The sequence below is a fragment of the Thermobia domestica genome, chromosome 1 (genome assembly GCF_964235325.1).
Source record: "Thermobia domestica chromosome 1, izTheDome1.hap1.1, whole genome shotgun sequence".
Classification (NCBI taxonomy): domain Eukaryota; kingdom Metazoa; phylum Arthropoda; class Insecta; order Zygentoma; family Lepismatidae; genus Thermobia; species Thermobia domestica.
The window spans coordinates 360,987,857-361,009,436 of record NC_137454.1 but is presented as its reverse complement, the minus strand read 5'-3'; the positions used below and the strand labels follow the sequence as shown (position 1 = coordinate 361,009,436).

The 21,580-nt window shown below is 38.9% G+C and overlaps 1 protein-coding gene across 3 annotated transcripts in view; it reads left to right on the top strand.

Moving 5' to 3' along the window:
* LOC145664127 (glutamate receptor ionotropic, kainate 2-like) overlaps positions 1-21,580 on the top strand; it is a 333,349-nt gene that overhangs the window by 128,031 nt on the left and 183,738 nt on the right. The window contains exon 1 of one of the 3 annotated variants that reach the window (XM_081730526.1): positions 2,363-2,494. The exons of the other annotated variants lie outside the window; for them this stretch is intronic. The gene's annotated coding sequence lies outside the window, so the exon portion shown is untranslated. Of the gene's footprint in view, positions 1-2,362; positions 2,495-21,580 lie in introns of those variants that run through there. 3 annotated transcript variants of the gene reach the window in all.

The following is a 21,580-nucleotide window of genomic DNA, read 5'->3' as shown; positions in this document are numbered from 1 at the left end:
TCCAGAAGTAATTGAATTTCTTTTTTTGACTTAGATGTACTCGTCTCAGGTAAGTAAACAAAAACAAATGAAAAAGGAAGAAAAACAGTGGCCTTGAAAGGAAAACGTAGACAAATTCACCAGTGTTCAGAAGATGCTGTCTACAACGCACTGAGCAGAGTGGGTAGGTCGATCGTAGTGAGTCGTGGGTCGCAGTGAGTCACGTTCTGTTGGCCCACTCAGAAAGTTTGATCTATTTGACCCAAGACCCACTGACCCACTTCATCTCTGTACGGTAGGCTTCCAAACTATGAAAAATCAATACTCAAAACCTTGAAACAGTAGTATAACTACTAGTTGCAATAGGATCAAATATCAAAGATTATGTTCCTCGGACGCTGAGTTCATATCAAAAAAAGCCATTACTCGCCATCTTTTACTGTTTTTGCGCTATGTGGAATAGCATTAAAATCAGAAGTGATAGTTGATGTTTGTTACTTCTTGTTGCAGTAGAAAGAATAAGATCAGAGATGAAACATTTTATTAGTACTGAGTCCATATCAAACATTTGCTTGCCGCTGTTTCTGTTTTATTCATTATGCGGCCATTATTGAAATCGAATAAATGTAGCACGGTGGTTCAGTGGTTCAGCGCTTACCTCTGGTGCTTGGGGTCCATGGTTGGATCCCCGGCGAAGTAAGTTTGTGGTGGACAACATCATGTCCGTGAGTTTTCTCGAGATGCTCCCGTTTTCTCCCACTTTCTCATTCCACCAATTCATCCATCGTCATTCACTCCCCTTAACCATCGTCTCCCTTAGCCTAAAAAGCCATAATCGTGGAACGTTAAACTGAAATATTTCATTTCTTGTACTTCTTGATTTCTAACTTGCAAAGCTCATGTGGTTCGGATTCCACGTTAATCAGTAGGTCCACGTCTCATATAGCCTCGCTGCTGAAAGGGACTCTATACTAAAATCAACTCAACTCAACTCTAACTTGCAAAGGGCCACGGTGGTGGATTCGTGCTCGTGCTTTCGAGCAGTTCAGATCGCAAAGCCTGCTGGGAGCATACTTCATACGATTTTCACACATTGGTAGTGTGGTGAACTTAGTGGCATCTTTTCCTGCCTATTTAGGCTCGTACGTTTAATATTTGTGGTGATTCCAATTTCTGTGTCTAGAGAATTTGAGCGTCATGTCTTATAAGAAAGAATTACAATACAAATTCATGTTTGATAAGCGTTATCGAAGTTCTCGACCTAATTCCAGTCAAGTGTACCAATGGCTGTTGGAGAAGTTTCCTCGCCTGTTTGACCAGATATGTGCTCTTCAACTTCATGAAGAAACTTTTAGTATTTATATTAAGTTTAAATCAATCAAAGATTATGACCAGTTTGCCTCGACAGTGCCTGAGACTGTGACCTTTAATCACATGGACGGTAACGTAAGTACAGTAAGAATTTTGCCCGCAGAAGACCCTGTGAAATTGGTGAGAGTTTATGATTTTCCATTGGAAGCTCCAGTGCAATTATTGGAAGAACATTTTCGTGCCTATGGATTGGTAAGGCGAGTAGAACGACAGTATTGGGCGGCACCGTTTCCTACAGGCATTGACAGTGGTGTACGGGTCATACATATTGAGCTAACTAAGCATATTCCCTCTAGATTGATTGTCCAAGGTTACAAAGTGAATGTTTCATATGAAGGTCAGCCAATTACTTGTTTTTTTTTGCCAGAGCACGTCGCATACCGTGTCTAATTGTCATTTGAAGAAGAAAAATAGTACTATGGGGGGGAAACCGACCCCGCCGCCAGTGGTTATGACTGAATTGGGGAAGGTATGGCGATCAAATCCGCTTCCGGCTTCTTCCGATCATGTAAGTGACGAACCAAGTTTATCTAAGACTGGGTTTGCAAAGGATAACAGTGTTCCCGATGAGTCTCAGTTTCCTGCTTTACCAACGAGTTCCGTCGCGCCTTTACCATTACCAACCATGTCGTCAGTATTGGAGGAGAAAAAAAGCTTGGTGTCTGAGCAACAGCCCTCCGAGTCGTCTATGGTCTCTACGATACATTCGGAGAATCTCAAGAATGTAGATGTGCCCATGTGTCCAAGTGAACCCCCCCCCTCGCAGGGTCTTGATCCTCTTAGTAATTCCGTTATCTCACCCAGTGCTACGATGATTGCCGTTGATCCGGCTTCCCAACAAAAACGCCGAAGGGTATCTAGATCGACTACAAAAAAGAAAGAACATACAGCTGTTGTGGGTGGTTCTCAGGGTGCAATACAGTCCAAGTCACGTGATCACAGCCTCAAAAGCCGTGCAACGTCCGATTCCGAGATATAGCGTGCCTGCATTGTGTGTTTGTTTTTTCTTTTTTGCGCCTTCAGTTCACGAGTGTTTTTTTAGTTGCATTGAGTTGTGTGTTTAGCAAGAAGAAGCTTTCTTTTTCCAGTTTTTATGTGCTATACATTTCTTGTCTACTGCAGTGTCTTTCTATGGGCGTTACAAGTAAGTTTTTGTTTGTATTGCTGTTAGTGTTTTTGTGTGGAAGTATGGCGCAGATCAATGCTTTTACTTTAATTACTCTCAACATTAATAGAATTAGTTCTGCACAGAACTTAGTGTTATTACAACAATTTATTGAACGGAATCGTGCAGACGTTTATTTTTTAACTGAAGTAACTTTTCATACATTTGACTTTCTCTCTGACTATAATACTATAGTGAATTCCGAAAAAACCACTGGTGTCGCGATGTTAGTACGAAAGGGTCTACATTATGATAGGGTTATGCTATCTCCGGATGGGAGAGCCATCCGTTGCTATATTAACGGTATATGTATTATTTGTTTATATGCCCCTAGTGGTTTTCTTAAAACACGAGAGAGGGAAGATTTTTTTTCCAGTGTCATTCCATCGTTAATACCTCCCGGTCTTACTTATTGTTTATTTGCCGGCGATTATAATGCGGTGATCGACGCACGTGATTCGCTCACACCATCACCTCCCTGTCATGCCTTAGTTGAGTTGGTGAGAGTTCTTCAGCTCCATGATGCTCTTCTAGCATCTCACTCTAAGCATGCAATGACGTACACCTGTACTACGACACGAAGTCGCTTGGATAGGATTTACGTCGATGCTCGCTTAAGTAAGGCTGTCCTCGCTGTCCACACAAGGCCTGTATCGTTCACAAATCATGCAGCTGTCTTAGTTCATTTTAAGCTGCCTTTTTTTCTTCCGGCGGGAAGGGGACGTTCCTTCTGGAAAATCAACAACGAAGTGCTGTTAAGAGAAGACACTGTTGAAGAGTTTACCGAGCGTTTTAAGTACTGGCGTAAAATGCATCGTTATTTTCCAACGGAGGTTGCGTGGTGGACTACTTATTGTAAACCCAAATTCCGTAGTTTCTTTCAATGGAGAGGGAAATTGTCCCAACAGCACGATCGTCAGCTATATGAGTTTTATTATAGGGCACTATGTGACCTCTGGGCTGCACAGCCTTCCCTACTTAATCTGGCTTGTATTAACGATATTAAACGTAGAATGCGTCAAATCGATACTCGAGTATCGTTGCAGGCGTATTTTTCAGACGATTTATATCATTGTTTTCCGGAAGAATCGTCTTCCTTGTATCATGTGGATCGCCTTTTTCGACAGCGACGAGCTCCATGTATTGAATCGTTAGTATTGGCCAACGGCGATACCATTTCTGACCCTTTACAGATTTTACAAGAATTTACGCAACACTTTATAGCCTTCACGAGCGCATCGCATTCGGATTTTCTTTTTGCTCCTGAGTTTCTATCAGCCATTCCCCAGAGGCTGCCTGCAGAAGCTTGTCAGGCTCTATTGCGCCCAATTACGGCTGACGACATCTTGGCGGTTCTCAATAAGTCTAAGGGACGTAGTTCTCCCGGCATAGATGGCTTGAGTGTATCTTTTTACCGTCATTACTGGCCTATTCTTCGTGGTACCCTTGTGACACTTTTTAATTCCTGGTTGTCTAATGTGCCCTTTCATTCTAATACTGCGGTTGTCGCTCTTATACCCAAATCGTCCAAGGCGAAGGTTGTGGCTGATTACCGCCCTATCTCTTTATTGCCAGTTGATGTGAAATTATTTACTAAAGTTCTTACAGCCCGATTACGACCTATCATACAGAAACTTATCAGTCCGTATCAAGCAGCCCTGCACGAATCGAATAACATTCAATTTACCCTTCGTACTCTTCGAGACCTCTTTGCATACTTTCAGTCTCGCGGTGTCCCAGCCGGAGCGTTAGCAGTAGACCTAGAGAAGGCTTATGATAGTGTCGATCACAATTTCCTTCGTCTAACCCTCGACGCTTGGGGTTTTCCCGCAGCTTTCTGTCAAGTAATTTCGAATTTATACACCACCGCCACGTTTCGTCTCCAAATTAATGGACATCTATCTGACCTCATTCCCTTAAAACGAGGTTTGCGCCAGGGCTGTAGTTTAAGCTCTATTTTGTTTTCTTTAGTTATAGACCCTCTTCTCCATCGTTTGGCGCTAGTGTCTCCCCCAGGCCCTACCCTCTTTACTTGTCAAAACATCTATTGTTTCGCTGATGATCTGACTATCACAGGGGTCGACGCAGTTGCTCTTCAGGGTGTCTTTCCGGTTCTCAAACGATTCTCGCGTTGCTCTGGCCTTCAGTTTAATGCAAAGAAAACTCAAGTGTTACAATTTCACGGCTTTCACTTACCCTCTCCTACCCCAGGTACGCAGCCTATACCGCATGTGACATCCTTAACAATTTTAGGGATTCCTTTCACGTCCCTTCCCACTCCCCATTATGAAGAAGTTTGGCAACCTCTCCTTACGCAAATTCGAGGGTTGTTCTTCACCCTCCGCTTTCGTCGACTTCATTTATGGCATCGCATTCAATTTATCAATATCTACGTGGCAACTAAATTGTGGTATAGGGCTCGGGTATTTCCCCTCCCTGAGATTTACGCCAAAAGATTTGAATCTCTGTTCCTTTGGCACATATGGCGGGGTTACTATTTTCGCATCCCCAGAACTGCCATTTATCTCTCACGTTCCCGCGGTGGTCTTGGTTTAGTTCATATCCGTCTCAAATGTCAAACTCTCTTCATGGCAGATTCCTACGTGGGTCTTTCATCCGTCGATTCTATTACGAACCATTGGTTTAGTTGTTTTTGGCCGGAGTACGCTCACCCTGTCAATCCCCCTTTTATTCAATTTGCCGATCAGTGTCCGAAATATGTTTTGATCTTTATTCGATATTGGATTTATGCCGGGGTGCCTTTGGTCCCTCAGCAGCACAATGCTCGCTCATTATATTCTGTGCTCTTCACATTGTCCTCTCAGCCGACTCAGTTACGAGTAGTACAACAGTTTCCACATATAGAGTGGCAGCAAGTTTGGGCTAACATTTGGAACCCAATCTTACCTTCCTATATGCAAGTGTTATGGTTTCAAGTAGTCCATCAACTTACCCCAACACGTGCGCGGCTTTATGCTATACAACGAGCACCTGATGCTTTGTGTACTATATGTCGTTCTGAGGACACTTTGGCTCATCGGTTTACAACATGTGAGGGAGCGCCAGTGATATGGAACGCCTTGCAGGTGATGGTGGGTCGTATCACTCGTCGTCCGAGTGCACAGTTTCACATTAATCATTTGCTTCTGCCGGACTTTCATTTTTTTTCCCCCACTAAGCATCGTACAGTGCTTTTCCTGCTAGCCAGCACTTTACTATATTTCCAGCGGCATATCACGTTACTGGATGCACGCACTTACTTTGATTTTCTTCAACGTACACGCCGGAAATGTTATTCTCCGCAGCAGGAAAGGATTTCTTTTAGTAGGTTTTTAGAAGTGCTTTTGTCATGAACTAACGTTCCTCTCTCGTTTTTTTTAATAAGTATTCTTATTATTCTTCTTCTTCTTATTATTATTGTTTAAATATGCATTTATTTATTTCTAGTTCTCTGCCTTTATAGTTGTAGACCCAGATTTGGTGATTTTTGTATTTATGTCTAGTGCTTTTCTTGTTTAGACTCAGCTAGTTGAGTCCATTTTGTATTTTTCAAGAAGGTAATAATAAAACTAGTGGCTCAGTGGTAGAGCGTTCACCTCTGGTGCATGGGGTCCCGGGTTCAAGCCCTGCTCCCGCCAAGTAAACTTTGGGGTGGACAAACACCGTGTGCGTGGGTTTCCTCGGAGTTCCCCCGTTTCCTCCCACTTTCTTCATTTCATTCATTTCTCATCATCACCGTCTCCTTTAGCCTACTCGGCATAACCGTGGGACGTAAAACTCAAAATTTCATTTCATTTTTCTTACTTGCACAGTTGATAGAGACCGCTTGGTACTCATCAATCATCATTATGTGTGCGTTTTTTTTCATTTTTTTTAAAAAAAATCTCAACCCATACTATTCTTATGGTGGAATACTTCAAATTTTCAATTATGTTTAATTTCATCTACTGGAAATTGGATGTTACAACTGTGAAACAAGGTAATTTAATAGCGACTGCATTCAAGCATTTCTTTTTTCATTATTTTCTATTCCTTTATTAAATATCTCTGTTCCGTGAATGTATATTTATTAACTATACAATAACAAAGTTATACTCACAAGAAAAAAAAAAGCTTAGCAACTGTTGCTAACGCAGCTAATATTATCCCCGTTGTCAGGAGAGAAATAAATATCATTCTAAATGAAGATAAACAGTTCTTTTTAAAACAAGAACTGGTTCTTTCTTTGTCAAGCAGTATATTAATATGCTGTATGTTTCACATTACAATAGTGTACAATCTTGTTCAATGTGGTTACAGTAAATTACTGGCTAATTGTCTTACGTGCAATATTTGTCAAATTGCTGATGGGAAGTGAGTATCGTAGTGGGAAAGATGTCAGGCTGTATGTTGTGATATCCTGAAATGTTATGCAATATTGATTAAAAAAAATTTAATGGTTGTAGGGAGATAAGCGGGAGAATAAGAATTCTTTATAATAAACGGAAACATGTCTGAGTGCGTCACACTAATACTAACAGTAAACAGTCATGCTAATAGATGTCGCTGTGTGCGCTATCATTTGCGTACTTTAATGATAATAGATGTCGCTATGTGCGCTAGCATTTTCCTACTTTAATGAAAATAGATGTCGCTATGTGCGCTATCATTTGCCTACTTTAATGATAATAGATGTCACTATGTGCGCTATCATTTGTCTACTTTAATGATAATAGATGTCGCTATGTGCGCTAGCATTTTCCTACTTTAATGATAATAGATGTCGCTATGTGCGCTAGCATTTTCCTACTTTAACGATAATAGATATCGCTATACACACTATCATTTGCCTACTTGCAGGAAATAGATGTCGCTATGTGCGCTATCATTTGTCTAATTGATGGAAATAGATGTTGCAATGTGCAATATCATTTGCCTACTTAAATGCTAATAGATGTCACTATGTGCGTTATCAGCTGCCTACTTTAATGTTAAAAGATGTCGCTATGCACACTATCATTTGCCTACTTGATGGAAATAGATGTCACTATGAGCGTTATCATTTGTCTACTTGTTAAAAATAGATGTCGCTATGTGCGCTATTATTTGCCTACTTTAATGTTAATAGATGTGGCTATATGTGCGCTTCATTTGCCTGCTTTTATGCTAATAGATGTCACTATGTGCGCTATCATTTTCCTACTTTAATGATAATAGATGTTGCTATTTGCGCTATTATTTGCCTACTTATAATAATAGATATTCATAGATGTCTCTATAGGTTGGATAAATGTAACACTATGTAAATTCAATATTGCATATTTTATGTTAATTTGAGGTCGTGGAACATGGTCGCTTCCCAGTTGCGGCAAGTGACATGCCAATAATGAAAGAATACCTATGATGGAGATGGTGATAATGATCATGATGATGATGAACACATCAGATTTCCTCTTCGAAAATCCAAGGTTTTATTTTATTTTTATTATTTTATTTATTTGCTTTTGCTCTCCTTTCGTTATCAATTCGTGTATTTTCCAAGTTGCAACAACTACCAGATTTAAATCATTAGAAAATAAGTTCGGACACCATTTCTTTCCACGGGGCTGAGGTTTGCAACTAGATACCATCTCATCAATGACATCCATGTCACCCATCTCGTTGTTGTTCTTAGGGACACGGATATGGGCTATCTGATGTTTATGGACGTGGATCCTCTTCTTTCAGTTATGAGAGCATCGTTTTGCCAGCAGCGGATGTAGCCCGGGCCCGGGGGGCCTAAGTCCCCCACAGTTTTTTGAGTTACAAAATAACTGAAGCTATTATTTATACAGTTTTGAAAGTTTACAGTAAACGTCGCCTTTTATTCTTTATTGGACACTTCTAAGATAACATAAATAGTGGTGAGTTGTATATTTATATTCAACATTATTTTCTCCTACAATTTCTAACTTGAATGTTAATTAGTTTTTTTTTTGCCATAAAAGCACAATGCCTTGTGACTAATCCGTTTAGCTACGATACCTTTAAACGGCGGTATCTCATTAATATCTAACTCGTACTTCATATCCAGTATTTCATCCAGATGTGTTTTTGAGGGGCACTGCCTCCCGCAAGAGACCAAACCATACGTTTATAATATAATAATATGTACAATAGTACCGTGCGAAAATAATATGTGTCTCCCCCCCCCCCCGGAACATTTCTTCTGAAAGAAACACTGTTCATGTCTAACTGTAACTGGTGAAATGATTCGCTTTTCATTCCTACTTTCTGTTAACTATGTGCATAAACGGATTTGAAATTAAAATAATATATCTATCACAGTCTGAGTTCGGTGTATTCCCTCTAGATTTTACCTTTTATATCTGCCATTACGTTTTGTTCTCCCCATTGGTAAGTGAGTTGAGTTGATTTTAGTTTAGCATCCCGTTCAGAAGCGAGGCTATATGAGACGTGGACCTACTGATTAACGTGGAATCCGAACCACATGAGATCCCGGCGGGAATCGAACCCGGGTCTCCCACGCCAAAGGCGCGTACGCTAACCGCTTAGCCACGAAGGAGCTCCCATTGATAAGTGAGTTTGGTAGTTTGATCCCAAGATGACTACGGAGTTTTCATCACATCTGCATATGTAAATACTATCATCACACCAGAAATTATACTCTCTTATCTCCTTTTTTTCATTTCATTTTCATGGACCGAAAGACATTTACCAGTTCATTCCAGTACTGTACCGATGTCTTTGAGCCACTTGATTTGCAACTACTTCACCAATGACTACGAGTTAAACAAAATTATCAAAAACATACCAAATTTGCAGATTAGGCACAATATCCAATAAGGTAGTTCAGGGATGCAAATAATCACTGGCCCGGGGCGAGCGGTTTATCGGTGCGGGCGAGCATTTAATATCATTGCGAAGGTAAGTAAATGATTTCTATTGTGGGATTTGGGCTGGCCTAGTAAAATTTTGTTGCTTATTTGCATCCCTGAGGTAGCTAGTACTTTAGTCCAAATGGAAATCTAGAATTATCAGTATCCTTCCCTTCATACATTTTCATGACATATTAGAATCCATCACGTGAACAAAGTGTCCAGCTTTCGAACACAAAATGAATGGAATTTCTCTTTATAAACACCTTACGTGACTCATCATACGATGCTTATAGTAGATTACCATTGATTCGTCGATGATAAGTCTATGCTACTGTGGATCATTACTTACTATACCATACAAATGGCGAAATTCTCCCCAAGTTCATCTTCTTGCTTCAACTATGTATTATCCATAATAGTACATACATATCCATAATGTATAGTAGAGACGGTATATGTTTTTTTTAAAGTTTTTATTATTAAAAGTTTTATACAAAATTATGTACACTATCTACAAATAAGTAGGTATTTTTAAATAGTAGTTCTTTTTGAGTTTTGGACTTTTTTTGCCCAGAGCAGCACGGAGACGGATAGGAACCTCTTGCCCCAAGCACCGCAGAGGTAAGGCTAGGGATTCTCTCATACCCAAAGCAGCGCGAAGAGAAAGGTATAAAGGTAACCAAGGAAGTTCTCTCGCTTTTCCACCCATCACATTCGAACATCGATATGTCACCTAAGATGTACCTGGGAGACCAAAAATAGTCCCCATCAGCATCGACGACCTTCTGCCAACATTCTGGAAGGTCATGGACTCCGTCACGATAGAACTTAGTGGGCCGTGAAGAGAAGAAGGTATCAAGTGAATTTTGCACCTCTACTAGGGACTTGAACTGGCGTCCTCTAAGGTGATTGTCTAAGGAATGAAACTTCCCATCTAAGGCATAGAATGGTGTCTTGACTCATCCTAGCCATGTGGCACATAGCGTTGTCCTGTAACAGGAGGACCCCTTTGCGATTCAGAAGTGTTCAGTTTTTTTTTTTTTTTTTAACACGACTCAGCTGCTGACAGTACACAGTTGCATTGATACTTTGACCAACTGGCAGTTCTCGATTCACGATGCCGCGAGAGTCCAGCAAACACACAGGAAAACCTTCTTCTGGGGCAGTGCTAGTTTCGGTTGGTTTGGAACCGATTCATGGGATGCTAACCAATGATGACGGCGCCGTGCAGCTTCGTACAAGACCCACTTCTCATTACATGTCAACACCTGACCAGAAATAGCTCCTTCCTCAGACGAGACAGCAAAAAACACAGGTGTCTACTAGTATTGCCTTCTGGTTCGGAGTCAAATCATGTAGGACCCATCGACTGAACTTGTAGTGCTTCCCAAATTGATGGAGGTGCTGCCGAATGGTTTCTCACTCACACTGAATTGTAGTCTCAGTTCCTCGCATGTCTGGCCACTGTTCGCCTCAATTGCTACCTACAGATCTTCATTTTGTACATATGTTGGTCTTCTGGCACGTGGCGCGTCTTCGAGTGTTTCATCATTGTCCTTAAACTTGTTAAACCACCGCTGCACTGTCCGCGTAGTCACGACACCCTCATCAAACGTCTGGCATATCTTCTGCCTCGCTGCAGCGGTGTTTGACGCCAGTATGAACTCGTACAGCATATACGCCATTATGACGCTCTGTGGAGGTCCCACGTTCACTCTGTCCTTGCGCAAGTTCCCGGTGTAACTGAACTGCCACAACCAGGTAGCATGTTGGATATACACACGCCAACAACTTGTCATCGCCCTATCTCCATTCGCATTCAACAATTGAACACAGACCTCTACTAAAAGCGATAGAACTTTCTTGGTTTCCTTTATAGATCAGCTGAAACTGATGTCTTCTGGGTGTGCTTTTTTATAGCCGAATTTGGAGGCAGAGCCGTTGGAGGGGTTGAAGAGGTATCTTCATAACTTTCCGTGTCCTCCTCGTACTTCTTCATAGACGCCGTCTACCAGATGCTTGATGATGCTTGTGGCAAAGTACTTTACAGTTTGTTTCTATTGTTCATACAAAACACCAATGTTCCCATTTAAAACGTCATATTTTCTGTTGTTATTCTAAGCTAAAAACAAATATAACAGGTCTTAAAGCGGTTTGATATTATTAGTTACAGCCTTATAAAATAATTCTGCTAAGTTAGACAGTGTCTTATTCTATGAAATATTATTTAGAGCTTGTATTTAGGTACTAAACTACATGTATTTAAATTATCTCAGAACGCTAACTATTCATTTTGAAGATATTGTATATTCTTATAATTGACTTTAGAACTTCTTAAAGCATATACAAAAGACAGACTGCTTTATTATTCATTGCATGAGTTTCCAAGACATATTTATACACTATTCTCAAATGAGAACATTAGCTGATGGAGATTGATCTATAAATTAATCACTGATTGAAATAATTTGCGGCGGGTACATTACATTTGAAATTTGTCATTGCTAGTACGGTTCCGAAGAGAGGTAAAAAGGAATATTCGCTCATTGCGCGATGGACAGCGTCTCAACCCCCCCCCCACACACACATATACATACATATATCCTGATGAAGACAACTTATTTGGGGAGTAGCAGTCTACTGGAACCCAGGGTCATACCTGAACACTAAGACAAGCTCACTTCTCTTCAACTGTGAGAGGTAGCATCCGACATCACCTAGTACGAAATTCGAAATTCCTCGGTTTGACCACAACGCAGCAGATTCAAACCCAATCAGGGAGCTTCCTGAAACCAGAAAAGTGCTTAAATCCTGTCCTTATGTAGTACTTTATGTTACGGTAGGGGTACCAGATCCATTGCAGAATTATGCAATTCGCGGTTTTACTGTCCGCAGCAAGGGTAATCCTAATTAATTTATGGAGACAGGTTATTCGATATAATTAACCAACTTGTTGCAAATACTAAACTTGATATAAGCATGCAGCGATGAAGAAAAACACGACGGACCGCAGCATTCTAAGCCAATGTGAAAATTACGAATTTTTCAGTGTAATATTCATGATACACAAATGTTATTGTTTTATAAAAAATCGTGTCATTATAACTATATGTAGAGCAATTTAGCATTTCGTGAGCTCCCTCAAGGCTTATATGGTTAGCGTACGAGTCCTTGGTTTGGAAGACCGAGGCTCGATTCTAGGTGAGAGCTCATGTAGTTTGTATCTTACATTAAGGTGTAGGTCCAGGTCTCATATGTACCGTGTTATGCAAAAGTAAACTAAGCGCCAAATTTTGAAAATCCACGTAAATGCGACGATTGGTTCCTGATAAGCATTAGAACGTTTTGCACAATCGAAAAGAGAGGAAAATCAACACCTTTCCAAAAAAAAGAAACATAATTTCACTTTTGATTACGGCTACACTAATGCTGGACATCAACCATTAAACGTAATTTTCTCAAAAGTATGAAAGTGGCGCTTAGTTCGTTTTCGCAGGACACGGTACATATAGCCTCGGAACTGAAAGTGACACTAAATTCTAATAAAAATTCAATTAACCAAGCAATTCAGCATTTCGGTTTGAATTAAATATAGAGACGATTCACATTTGTTTACTTACTTCCGCTTATAGGCAAAAGAGCACAGAAGTTTTGAAAATGGCCAGAGTTAAAATGGCTTTCATTTAAGACTGCGTGCAGTTCCATGAAAAAAAAAAAAAATCCTAAACCTCTAGTAACGTGTTCTCAGGTTATTAAGAAATGTTCATACATCAGCTGAAAGTGCTCTTTCTACGGTTTTCAAAGTATTCAGGTTACAGGTCTGGGATAGGAGTTTAATATTACAAGAAGTCGACATTTCTCTGCTCCAACTGTCAAATCAAAGCTTATAATAATAATAATAATAATAATAATAATAATAATAATAATAATAATAATAATAATAATAATAATAATAACAATAATAATAATAATAACAATAATAATAATAATAATAATAATAATAATAATAATAATAATAATAATAATAATAATAATAATAAAACTGTGGTAAAGACCATAGACAAGATCACGCGAAATATATAAATGGGCTATAGATAGCCACCGTTAAAGTCGTCGTTATCCGTTACGATATTAACGGATTGACTTCACTAACAAACTTGGCCGACATAATCCCATTAGCTGTGTGTTGTAAAAACAATTCAAAAATTTGCTTATACGATGGGATATGGCCTATAGATAGTCACCGTTAAAGTCGTCGTTACTAGTTACAATGTTAACGGATTGATTCCATTAACGAACTTGATTGAGGTGATTTGTTCTAGCTATTTGATGCGGAAAACAGAATTTAAAAGTTCGCTTACACGTGTGGGATGTAGGCTATAGATAGCCATAGTTAAAGTCGCCGTTATTCGTTAATACGTTAACGGATCGACTTGACAGAGAAAATCGTTGTTACTATTTGATGCGAAAAACTGAATTTAAAAGTTCCCTTACATGTATGGGATATAAATAACCACCGTTAAAATAGCTGTTATTCTTGAATATGTTAACGGACGGATTTCGCTAACAAATTCGACCGAGATAATCGCATTAACTAACTATTGCAAAAAGAAATCAATGGGATATTGACCATAGACAACCACCGTTAATGTCACCGTTATTCGTTAATATGCTAACGGATTGACACCACTAACGAACTCGGTCGAGATAATCGTTCTAGCTATCTATTGAAAAAAAAAAACAGAATTCAAATATTCACTTACATGTATGGAATATGGGCTAAATATAGCACCGTTAAAATCGCCGTTATTCGTTAATCTCGTAACGGATTTACTCCGTTAACGAAGTCGGCCAAGATGATAACTCTAGCTACAGTTTTATTTTGGATTGCATAACCTCTTGCTTAGAGACAAATGAATGAGAGGATCATACATGGTTGATTACGCTTTATACTACCCGGTAAGCACAATTTTATTTCCGATTGCATAACATCTTATTCGCAGACAAATAAATAAGATAATTATATATGATCGATTACACTTTATACAACGTGCTATTCATAGTATTTCAGGTTGCATAATTTCTTGCTTACAGACAAATGAATGAGAGGATCATATATGGTTGAATACGCTATATACAACCCGCAAAACATTATTTTATTTCGGGTTGCATAACTTCTCGATCACAGACAAACAAAATAGGGAATTTTACGTGCTGTAGGTATTCACACCAACATAAAACGATTGATAATCTGTTATGGTCTTCAGCTTTAAGAAGAAATTTAAAGAAAAACATTCTTGTTTGAGTGATATAAAAGAAGCGTGGTGCTATCTTCTCTTGGGTAAAGTTCTGCCTCGTGTCTCTTCGATTACATTACTCCATTCCAGAAGACCATTGACCGAATCCTCGGGGGATAAATGTCGAAAGTGTAAAAGTCGCCAACGAACCGATATCTTTCAACAACCTCGAGTTTTTTTTTCGTGAGTGCTTTTTTTTTACGTTTCTTCTCTTCACTCCTCCTATTTCTTCCTCCTATTATCCTTAGGGAAGAAGCGCAAAGTTAAAAGAGATAGGGAAAAAAAGAAAACGGGTATTGATCTAGTGACCATCGGTATCGCCAACTGAAACTCTGGGACCAATAAAGAAGGTCAAAATTTCACCACATTTTTTTTTTTTTTTATTTTCTTCAAAAACCTCTGTCTCTCATGAAACTAGGTTTTACTTCAATTTGACGTTGGAGATACTCGTCTCCCGTAGTTCTTTCACTATTTGTTAGAGATGTGCCGCCGTGCTTGTGGCGAAATCGGCTTTATGTGGTCACAGAAATGAGAAAGTGTTTCTTGGGGCTATTGCCAAATAAGAATAAAAAAGGTATTTTCCTCCAGATTGCCCGTCAGGCTTTCTTTTTCTTTTTCCTATCGAGATTAAACTTTTCGTATGGTTTTGTGTGTGTGTGTGAAAAAGAAAAACAAATATTATGTGTCTTTCCACATTCTTTTCATGGCATCTTCGACTTTTTCTTGTTGTCTCTTGTTCAAAAGATGACAATAACAGCGTGTGTGATAAATGCTTTGGTATTTTTCTTCTTTTGAGTACGGCCAAAAATAAAAGTGATTGGAGGAGTATAGCAACTCAGAGACAAATTTTCGAACCCATTCAACGAAACTATACATTCTTTAATTTTTGTCCTCCAGCCTCTTAAGGTAAACAGAAGGATACTTACGTATTAAAGATTGTACTTGACAATGCCCAGGGAACTATAAAGCAGAGGACCGTTAAACGACGAAGATAAAGAAAAGACCAAACAAAAATTTGAAGATGAAAACGACAAAAAGTTTAAAACTATGTTCCTTTGACTTTGAATTATGACAATTCGTAACTGCAAGAGCATTACGAAGATAGCTCTATGAGAGAAAAAGTCGAATTGTCTAGATTTTTAAAGTCTCTTCTATAATAACCCATACTTCGAGTGAAAATATCATACTGTCTAGACTTAAGGGTCTCTGCTACACTAGAGGTCTGCACGGGCTCGGGCCGAGCCCGCAGGCTTAGGCCCAATCCGGCCCGCGGGCCGGACTCGGGCCTACAAAGCATATATCATTTCGCGCCTGGGCCGGGCTCGTTCTGTAGAGTTTTAAATATAGCACAATTTTTCTCGGGCCTAACTTTGTAAATATGCTGTACAACGATACATTACCGTTCTTTCAGGCCTTTCTTCCTAGAGAACTTTTAAAGCACAAGTGCATAATCAAACCGCTAAGTGCTGTAAACAAAAATACAATTTTGTGTTAATTATTAAGTTTTTGTAATTCGGGCTCATTTGATTGTCACACGAGCTCGAGCCGAGCCGGGCCCAGCCAAAAAACTCCGGCCCCTGCAGACCTCTATGCTACACTAACCTCAACTTTGAGTGAAAAAGTCGTACTGTCTAGTCTTAAGAGTCCCTGCTACATTTTGAGTGAAAAAAGTCATACTGTCTGGGCTTCATAGTCTCTGCTACACTTTGAGTGAAAAAGTCGTACTGTCTAGACTTAAGGGTCTCTTCTACACAATCTTTGCTTTGAGAGAAAAAAGTCGTAGTGTCTAGATTTAAGGTTCTCTGCTACACTTTGAGTGAAAAAGTCATACTGTCTAACGGGTCGCGGTGGCTCAGTGGTAGAGCGTTCTTCTCTGGTGCGTGGGGTCCCTGGTTCCATCCCAGCTCACGCCAAGTGAGCTTTGTGTTGGACAAACACCATGTGCGTGTGTTTTCTCGGGGTTCTCCCGTTTCCGCCCACTTTCTTCATTACACCCTTTCATTCATTTCTCATTATCTCCGTCTCCTTTAGCCTAGCCGGCATAATCGTGAGACGTAAAACTTAAAGATTTCATTTCATTTTCATTTTTTCATACTAGTCTAGACTTAAGGGTCTCTGCTATACTAACCTCCACTTTGAGAGAAAAAGTCGTAGTGTCTAGACTTAAGGATGTCTGGTAGAGGTCTGCACGGGCCGGAATTTTTAGCCCGGTCCCGGTCCGGCCCTGAATTTATATTATGATGACCGATCCGAATCCGAAATATCATTTAGTCTTTAGGCCCGAGCCCGTTTGATAATCAAATGAGTCCGAAATAAGCCCGAATTACAGGGACTTAATAATTAACGCAAAATTGTATTTTTATTTACAACAATTAGAGGTTTAATTTTGCAGTGCTTATTTTCCGCTAATACATATTCTACTTTTTTTTTTTTTTTTTTTTTTTTTTTTGTAATAATTTCGACATTCATTGTGTTGCGATTCAGTTTCGGCAACATTTCATTTCTCTTTTAACAATTGAAAATGGGAAAGCTATATATTTTGTAGAAAATTTGTGAAAAAAATACTTCCGATATCAGGAAAAGAAAGAAATAATAATAATAATAAAAACTAAAATATAAACTAAGATTATCTTGAAGAAGAAAAAAATAAGACAACTTGTTCGTAATGCTTTTGTTCCTTTAATTCAGTGTAAGAAACAGTACTTTCATTCGCAGATAAGATAAGCATGTTTATTTCTGTTACTTTTCTGTAGTGGAGTTTTTCTCTCCACTACACAATTAGCTTTATTTTCAATTTCATAATGATAATCAGAATTTTAGTACGGGCGTCTCAAGTTACAAATTTAGATGTAATTTGAAAATTCTCCAGAAAGATCGGCCCGAATAAATATTGTTGTACAGAATATTTACAGTTAGGCCCGAAAAGGCCCAAGGAATATGATTGTATATTTAAAAGTTTACGGCCCATGCCCAGCCCGAGCCCGAAGTGGTCTGTGCTTTATACGCCCAAGCCTATGCAGACCTCTTGTCTCTAGTATACTGAGTGAAAAAAAAAAATGTTGTACTGTTTAGACTTAAGAGTTTCCTCTACACTAACCTCCGCTTTGAGAGAAAAGGCCATTCTGTCTAGACTTAAGGATCTCTCCTACACTTTGAGTGAAAAAATCGTACTGCCTAGACTTAAGGGTATCTGCTATACTAACCTTAACTTTCAGTGAAAAAGTCGTACTATCTAGACTTAAGAGTCTCTGCTGCACTTTGAGTGAAAAAGTTGTACTGTTAGACTTAACTCTGCTACTCTAACCTCCACTTTGAGAGAGAAAAAGTCATAATGTCTAGATTTAAGGATCTCTGCTACACTATCCTTCATTTTTTAACATCTTAGTGAATGACTACAACAAAGAACATCGAAAACTTAGAAGGTGAGCCAGATAGTATTTGCAATAATACTATGAAATGTGATCGATATTAATATTATACCAGATTGATATTAACTACCCTTTCAGCACCGAGACTAAGACGTTAACTTACAGTTTGTGAAACCTGAATTACTGCGCTGCTTTTGAATTTTTAAAGTCTGTCCCACCAGAAATCGAACTCAGAATGCTGTGCACCAAAGGCGTGCGCTCTGGTCACCAGACCAGCAAAGAAGTCGCTATGAAATATACTAAATTGTTTGCAATATATTTCTTTTTAAAGTTTTACGTCCCATGATTATGCTCTTTAGGGTAAAGAATACGGCTAATTAATGAAAGTCAATGATTAATGAAAGAATTTGATCGATTGAGATTGTGGAAGAATCCCGAGAAAACTCACGGACACAATATTGTTCACCATCGTCTGAGATAGAACCAGGACCCTTCCCAACACAAATTTGATCCCCAGTTTCTGAAATCGTAGTTGCAGGTAAGGCTGTGCGATATGTCGATATATCGATATCGATATCAGCTTATATCGATAATCGATATCACAAAAATATCGACATCGATATTCGATATCGATGTCCGATATCGTCGATATTGATATCAATATCCGATATCGTTGATAACGATATTTAATATTGATATCAATGTTGTCGATATCGATATTCGATATTGATATTGTCGATATTCGATATTGGTGTTTGACACTAACTCGAAAAAGTCGCGTCGGGTTTTGCTTTATATATATAGACCCTAACGCTTTTTGGCTCGCGATAGTAGCTGCATTTGCATTTCTTAAGCGAATGAAACCAAACTGCATGATACTCGTATGATGCAGAAAAACGCCCCGTTTCGTGAGTTCAATTAATGTGGGGCTGGAGACTATGCCCCTCCAACATTCCATGTTAATATTTAATTTTCTTTGTTGACTTCATTTCTTAACAGAATGAAACCAAATTTACACAGGATTAGTATGGGTTAAAAATTTGGTTCCTTTTGAAGATAGTCCAAATCGGCGGTGGGGTAAGGATATTTCTATGTCTACTTAATCCATCTAAATATTGTATATTTAACTTACATTATCGGCAGCACTTCTTCACCGAATCAAACCAAACTTGTGCAAAAATTGTATTGGGCAGAAATGATGTTCTTTTCGAAGGTAAAGCCAAAACCAGTACAGAGCCGGGAGCTATGCCCTTCAAAATATTTCTCATCATTAACATGGCTGCATTCCTTAACCGAGTCAACTTGATATGCTCACTACAATTAATGTTTGTGCTGTATTGCCATTGCGAGTGAAGAATTAAATGCCAGTGCTAATATTTGCTTAAGTCTAAACAGACAGGGGAACAAGAATTTACTCGTTTTCTCTGCAAAATAGTAATTTTCCGTTTATTTGTATGTGGTTACTAGATGTAAGTTGAGCCACATAACAGCCCACTAAAACAAACAAAAGCCTCCATTCTGTCATTTCACTACACAGACCTACACATTCTGTTTAGGTAGTATCAACACTTCTCTATTTCTTTAGATTTAAGTATTGGAATATGCATTATTAGGTGCACTATTATTAGGAATGACTTAGAACTTTTCTAAATTGATTTCATAAGCAAAACTGAATAATGGTATAAGACGTAAGCTTTAGCCTAAATTTAATGAAAACATCGACACTTTTAGATATGAGTTTGCACAAAACCAATAACAAGAACCCTCTCCAGTTCATGTGGGAGATGTCACGTCTTTGCGTAAAGCTCTTTAATACAAAAGATTATCAATTTAATAATAACATGAAAGAGATCTCGATTGATCGCGTGTTTTTTTAATTGAATATTAAAATAAAACACTATAAAGAATAAATCCAAGTGTTAAATTTGTAAAGCCAACGGATTAACTTAGAACACAAACACATACATCACACACAGAGAGAAAAATGAATATTTGTCTTGTTTAGAAATATATCTATTAGCACTGAGTTTTCAACTAGAAATGTATGATGCATTGAAGTTCATGACACTGCTATTTAGGAACGAGTTTTTTTATTCATGGAAAGAAAATCAGTTGTTTCGAATGTTGTGCACTAAGTGAAGTATGAACATCAGTTACGATATTGCATCCACAACTAAATACTCTTTCCGATAGAACTCTGGTACCTACACAAACACTTACGAGCCAGAAGAGCTAATTTTGGAAAATCACTGTCATGAGATTTCCTCCAGTGAAGGAGGTTTTCTTCCATATCTGTAGGCAGTGGTGCTGTTCTAATTTCCTAACAACTGGTTATATATATGAGAAAGAGATAGTAGATGGATACATAGACATATGTCTCTCTCCCTCTCTCTTAGGAAGCAAATCATACAAGATGGACAAAGGCAAATTTTTCACTGGATACCACAAATGACAAGTAGAGATTTAAACAGCAACCTAATATAAGGTGTTGTGACGAAATTAGGTAGCACTGCGAATAGCTTGGAAACGAATTATCCAAAACAGATGTTTGTCAAGAAGTATTGGAAACACCGTAACTTGACAATGGATCAACAATTGTTGATAATGGTATGTGTGCGTTTCAAATGTAAATAACCCTCACCACTGCACTGATGTGATTCCAGTTTTCATTCTTGATATCTAACCAGCCCATCTGAAATTTAAAAAAATCGCTTATACCTTGTTCTGAGAGATCATATATCTAACCCTGTAGCTGTAAGAATTTCTAAGAACAAAGCTAAACAAACTGAAACTTGCTCGTTCTTTGGTATAACTGGATAAAATTTACTGTTATGTCTGGGTATAACAAACGGTTTAGCAAACTCGAAATATATTAGTAACCGGTCCTAGCGAACCGGTGCGAACCGGCTGAATAGCATCACTGTCTAGATGGCACTGAAAGATATGCATCAATTTCCTGTTGCAGTAAGGCATCAAATGATTAGCACAAAAGAGAAACGGGGATTCCCCGATTTTGTTTTTGTTGATCGGGTACGTCATTCGTCCATCTCTGAAATGAAATGAAATTTTTGAGTTTTACGTCCCACGAATATGCCGGTTAGGTTAAAGGAGACGGTGATAGTGAGAAATGAATGAAAATGGTGGAATGAAGAAAGTGAGAGGAAACGGGAGAACTCCAAGGAAACCCACGCAACGCTGTTTGCCGCCACAAAGTTCACTTGGCGGGAGCAGAGTTTGACCCGGGACCTCATGCACCAGAAGTGAACGCTCTACTACTGAGCCACTGCGGCCCCTATCGTCCATATCTGGATCAAGTATTGTTTGTGCGTGAGCTCAACATACAACGCACGCACATGTTATGTTATAGAAAGAACCTCTCTCTCTCTGAAACGCATACCGCCACACGTGCACATTCACAAATGTACATACATGAAATAAACACCTACACACAATAAATCACGCATATTCTATGCTACCCTGTTTCTCATTATTTCCGCAATGATGACCAATATGATAGGTGGGAAAGAAATTAAATGACTA